Genomic DNA, 6,000 nt, shown 5'->3' on the forward strand with positions numbered 1-6,000 from the left:
TCCACTGCACCACCACAGGTCAGGCTCATGACAGTAAATTTGATATATATGTTCTTTGCTTCTGCTACCAAAGTGAATGAATAACTTAAAAGAAATATGTACCCTGGCAGTTTGGGAAGATGTAACCTGTCCAAGCTCAAAGAAGATAGAAATTGGTAGTAAAGAGCTACAAAAATTAAAATTTTAGTAGCCTACATTTCTTGAGCTAACATACATGGTAATTAACTTTTATTTTTTAAAAAAAACCTCTAAGTTAAGGAAATAAGGCTAATTAACCTCATTCGTTGTAATTTGCTGTTTTAAAATTAATAAAAGTAGCTTTTAAAATTTACTTCATTCTCTCAAAATCTCTCGCAAGATGTGCATTTTATGTTTGCTTGTCTGCAGAAAGGGGTACCAAACTTCCAATGAGGTCAATGTCACCACACGGGCTGTGATACACACATACAGACGGAAGAAGCTAAGGAACCTTTTCTACCAGAAGTGTGTAGAATGTTGAGCACAGCTGCTCCAGGTCCAGAGTGAACCCAGCCCCAACTGTTAAGTGACTTGTTCATGGTCTCACAGCCAACAGAGCCAGGGCAAGACCCCAGGTCCCTTTCTCCCTAGTCCAGAGCTCCTTCCCCCACCCCACCCCACCTCACCACTAGGTGAGATTTTATTACTTCTCTGAACAGACAATCAGTAGTTAGAGAAAATTCAGGAAACATGAATTTGAGTCCTGGCTCATCTACCATTTATTTGACTGCCATTGACAAGTCACTTGGTACCTCCATATCTATAGCTGTATGTACCTTACCCAGATAGTAAACTTTGGTAGTTCAAAGCTATGTGCTATAGATCAAAGGCCTAGGGATAAAAAAAAACACACACACAAACAACATTTTATAGCTGGATTTGTCTTCAAGTGATGTGCCTTTTCAAGCAAGGCATTAAAACTTTTTACCTTCAGTTTTCTCATTTGCTGAGATGTGAATCATGACCTTCGAATCCCAGGTTTATGGTGGAAATATGGCATATAAAGGACATAAACTTGCTCTAAAATTGTCACAGCCTTTTGTGAGGTACACATACTGCCTTACCAAATTCCATGGGCATCCTAAGAATCATTAGGCTATTCTTATATTGTTTTAAGTTATGGTTAATAGTTGCTGAGAAATAAACTCTTGGAGTCTGCAATCGTTTTATTAAAGAACATGTTTTACTTATTTGTTCAAATCCTACTGAAAAAATAAAGGGGCTTTTACTAAAGCACTCAGGAGGTGTGTCGTGCAGCAAAAGAACATCGGATCAAGTTCAGGACACCTGGAGGCCGGTCCTGGGCTCTGCCATCGTCAGGTCACACCTTCGCTGTGCCTAATTCCCTCATATGTACTAAGAGATGGGGCTTTCACTGTCTGTTAACTTTTTGTGTCATGGACCCTTTTGAAAATTCCTGATGAAATGTATTGATCCTCTCATAATACACACAGGCCTCAACTTCTGCATAAGCTTCAGTGGACTCACAGCCTCACCCAACATACAGTGGACTGCAAGTTAAGAAGCCCTAACCTCGTTGACCTCTTCTAGCTTTAATAATCAAGGGAAATTACCACCAAGCTGTCTGTATCTATTCTGGACACAGAAGGCACTCCATTTTCAGTTGGCTTTTCATCCTTAGCATTCAACATGAACCCTACAGATGGCAGGAACTTTCAGGCACAGTGTCACCCCACAAATAGTTGAAATTTGTGAGGAAAAGGATCTGATGACCTTAATATTATTTACAATGAGAACTCCTGAATCTGTCGTCTACCGCTTAAGTATAGATAATCTTTAGCTCTCACATCAAGGCCTACAACTGAGATATAGTGGCATTTTGTAAAACAAGTTCTTAAGTCTCTGTTCATATTAAAATGCAAATTGAGCCTGACCTGTGGTGGCGCAGTGGATAAAGCGTCGACCTGGAATGCTGAGGTCACCGGTTCAAAACCCTGAGCTTGCCTGGTCAAGGCACATATGGGAGTTGACGCTTCCTGCTCCTCCCCTGTTCTCTCTCTATCTCTCCTGCTCTCTCTCTCTCTCTCTAATAAAAATGAACAAATAAAATCTAAAAAAGAAAATAAATAAAAAAAATTTAAAACGCAAATTGAAACACCTTTCTCTGTTTGAAAAGATACATGGAAAGGAAAGAAATAAACCTGGATTATGTTCTTTTTCTTTGATATTACTAGTTTTGAGAATCAGGTGCACAAGTGACAAGCTACATCCTCTGTCAATTGTATAACGACTGACCCCTACAACGAGTTCTTGGTTAACTGGAATAGACCCCATTCAAATGAGTTTACGCACACAGGGAAGTTTTTTGGAAGAATAGGAGAATATCTCTAGGAACCCAAGGTGGGAATGAGTGTGTCCTCAGGAAGAACTGAAGCCCAAGAAGCTGGGACTTCAGAAGCAAAGGCTCTTCTCTCCAGCAATCTGAGAGGCCGAATGCTTCCTCCTCTCCCCTTCCCTGTGCATGCCTGCTCTACCCTTAGACTGGTGGGTCTGCTTCAGGGTGCTCATGGCTGCCTGGTTCGGCCTGTCAAAGACTTCTTGCCCACATCCAACCAAAACCAATGAGCATATCTGAAAGCCCAATTTGATTGCTCCAGCCTAAGGCAGGAATTTGTTCTGATGAACTGTGCAAAGTTGGGTCATATTACTACCTACTTAGTAGGAGCCATGGGAGCAAAATTGCCAAGAAGGGCACTTGCAGGGGTTCCTTAAAAAGAGAGTGTTGGGGTAGAGTTGTAAATAATAGAGGTAAAAAAAAAAAATGACTTTCAACATCCTTGGTGGTAGACCTCAGATCAAATTCAGAGAATCAACATCAAGGAAATCTGTTGACCAACTGAGGATAGAGTACCCATTGATACCTGCTCTCAAGATGCCATTCCTCTGTGCTTTCAGAAAGACTTTTTTCTGGGTATGTTCATAGCCCAGCACCTACCAGTTAGCATGGAGAACTAGTCCATTATCTCTTTCATGTCTCTTTCCAGATGGACACCAACACTTAAGATTTTATGTTGCAACCACTTCCTGAAATCTTCATCAGGAAAATGTTAACTCCAGAGTTGCAATAAATAGCACAGACTTTCATAACACATATTATAGGACCATTTAATCACCTACTAATGTTCATCTCTAAAGTGTTTTTTTAAGACAGTTGGGAAAATATAGATTAGCTTTAAAACTATAAAACTGCATTAATTACCACAGTTTTAGTTGCTAAATATATACGCTCAATTGAGCTGGCTCAAGAAAAATTAATCTTCTTATTTAAAAAATACAGTGATATATGAAGCTATGAGAATAAAGGGGCAGCTCTAATTTGGCAGAACTTGGGGCATCTAAAAAGCAGCAGTAGCACAGATAGTCCTCTCTCCATTGTCTTGTCTGCTTCTCTTTGTGAGTCCACTTCGTTATTATCCCTGCCACCTGGCTTTTACCTGTTCGCCCGCTCACAGGTGGAGCGTGACTGCCTACAACAGTGAGTTTACCCACTTAGTGAAGTGTTTTCTTGACATATGAATGTGTGTACATTTCTGTTTTGTGCTTCCTTCTGCTTCCCCAGAGCCATCCACATCGACTAAACAAGAATTGGGAAGATTGCAGTTGGTATGCAACGATAAAGAATCAGTCAATGCCTTTTTTTTTTTAATTTACAAAATGGTTTTCTAAGACCCTATTAGAAACTATAGTTCGGGGAGCCACAGCTTTTGTTGTTCTTCTCTCAGTAGGACTTTACTTTCTTTTAGAGATGTTTAAGGTTCAGAGCACAATTGAGGGGAAAGTACAGAGATTCTCTATGTGTCCACTGCCTGCACAAATGCGCAGAAGCCAAAGCTTTTCTCATTTGAGTGAGGTAGGTTTTGTTGAGAGAAAGACAGCATTGTGAAAATTGAAGAGTAGACCTTGAAGGAAAGTGGGACATAGAATTTATGTCTTAAGAATCATACATTGAAAAGAGGCTGGAATAAAACACTGGCTGTAACTACCCTCTCCATACAGAGCCTGGGATAAGGGACCAGGACTTTGAAAAGCCACGTGGATGGAGGCAGAGTTGGCCTAGAGAGCTTATGAGTACCTAGATCAGCAAGGCTGGGAGCCACATGGGGGAGCCCAGCCAAGCCCATAGACTGTGAGTAACCACTGGAGTGAGCCCACTCTTGCCTTGTCTTTATTTTGTTTGTTTGTTTCTTTATTTATGCCAAGGAAGCATAGTTAGCTGGACTTTGTTACTTGGCTACCTGGTGATAGATGCCCTTCCACCGATAACAGCTAGCGTATCTTATCACCTTGTCCCATCCAACAAAAAAGGGCCTCCTGGACTTGGGAATTTAAGGGTTGCTATCTGACCTGCACCATGTGGATAATGGACTTTTTCAACAAAGCAGGACATTCCTAAGCCATCCACTCCAGAGGATGGGCCCTGACCCCAGAGCCAGGTAATGGTGGTAGAGAAAGGATGCTACTGGCCCTTTACTTGGATCCGACTGGACAATGGGAAACCTGACCTTGTCACAGGTCTAGCTACATAGATGCTTCTCTCTGTCTACAATTCCAGTTACAAATTCCCAGGGAGGGGAGTCTGATTGGCTTAGCCTGGATCAGATGTCCATTCCAGCTCAACCAACAGTAGAAAGAGGGATGTAATTTATCCACTCTCAAAGGGGACATGTTGTGAACTGGGCAGACACTTCAAAGTGCTTTCAAATGAAACTCTTTACACAGTTATAATTCATAGTTTCAGATCATGACACATCTTAGCTTTCAGTTTCATATATTTAATCTATTATGAACTATTATATAACCTTGGACACGATATTTCTGTGTCCCAGTTTTTTTTATTTACACTATAAAGATAATGGTAAAAGTATCTCTAAGTTTTCTTATAACTCTTTAAGATTCTATAATTATTATCCTCTCACCATATCTATAGATGGCTATAGACTGATCATTCATACAGCTGGTATTGAAAACTCAAATTCTGTACTAAAATAACCAATACTTTCTATACATACAAACACACATCACACACCTCCTCACTTCCTGCACAGCACATTACCACACACGCTGCCCACCCCCACCAACCCACATGTGTTTCTATGCCAGAGGTTGCTTGTTTCCATTCTTCAGGATTATCATTCATGTCTTGAAACTATGAGGACATTCTGTAAAATGGACTGGCTAAGGTGGAGGGAAGAGAAGACTGGACTGGGCAGAATGCAGTCTCTCCTCCAAATCCCTTGGTCTGGTTTGGGATCCCCTGTATGGTGAGCGGTGGGAGGCTGGAGCTGAGTATGTTGGTCACAGAAACTTTGTGAGACTTTGAGAACAAGCACAGAGCTTTTGGAGCCTAGATGTGGTGGGGAGCATGGCTGTGACACCCCAAAGACTGCCAGTTATGAGAGCAGACCCTTAATCTTGGACAAGGACTCTGAGGATCTCATAGGCTGGGGGCCACCATGAGCCTTTTCCCAGCAGCCTCTGAAGAGTAGATGTGACACAGCTGGAAGCAGAAGAAAGAAATCCCAGGGGGTGAGCCAGACAGCACCAGTACTGTTTGGGGACACATATCAGAGTCACTTTGCCTGAGAGCCAATGTCCTATACTGACTTAAATAGAAACTAAGGACCTTTAGCTTGGTTTTCAGATGTTATAGGGTGAATTTCAACCTCCTAAAAATTCATATGTTGAAGTTATAACCTCCCAGTACTTCAGAATGTAACAGTATTTGAAGGTAGGGTCTTTAAAGAGGTAACTGAACTAAAATGAGGTCTTATGGGTAGGCCTTAATTCACTATGACTGTTGTCCTTATATGAAGAGGAAATTTAGACACAGACATGTACAGAAGGAGACCATGTGAAGAAGAAGGGAGAAGAGGCCCATCTATTAGCCAGGGAGAAGGACCTGGGAGAGATATCTTTCCTCAGAGTCCTCAGAAGGAACCAACCCTACTGACCCTTAAATCT

This window comes from Saccopteryx leptura, chromosome 7 (assembly GCF_036850995.1).
Source record: "Saccopteryx leptura isolate mSacLep1 chromosome 7, mSacLep1_pri_phased_curated, whole genome shotgun sequence".
In the NCBI taxonomy this organism is placed as follows: Eukaryota; Metazoa; Chordata; class Mammalia; order Chiroptera; family Emballonuridae; genus Saccopteryx; species Saccopteryx leptura.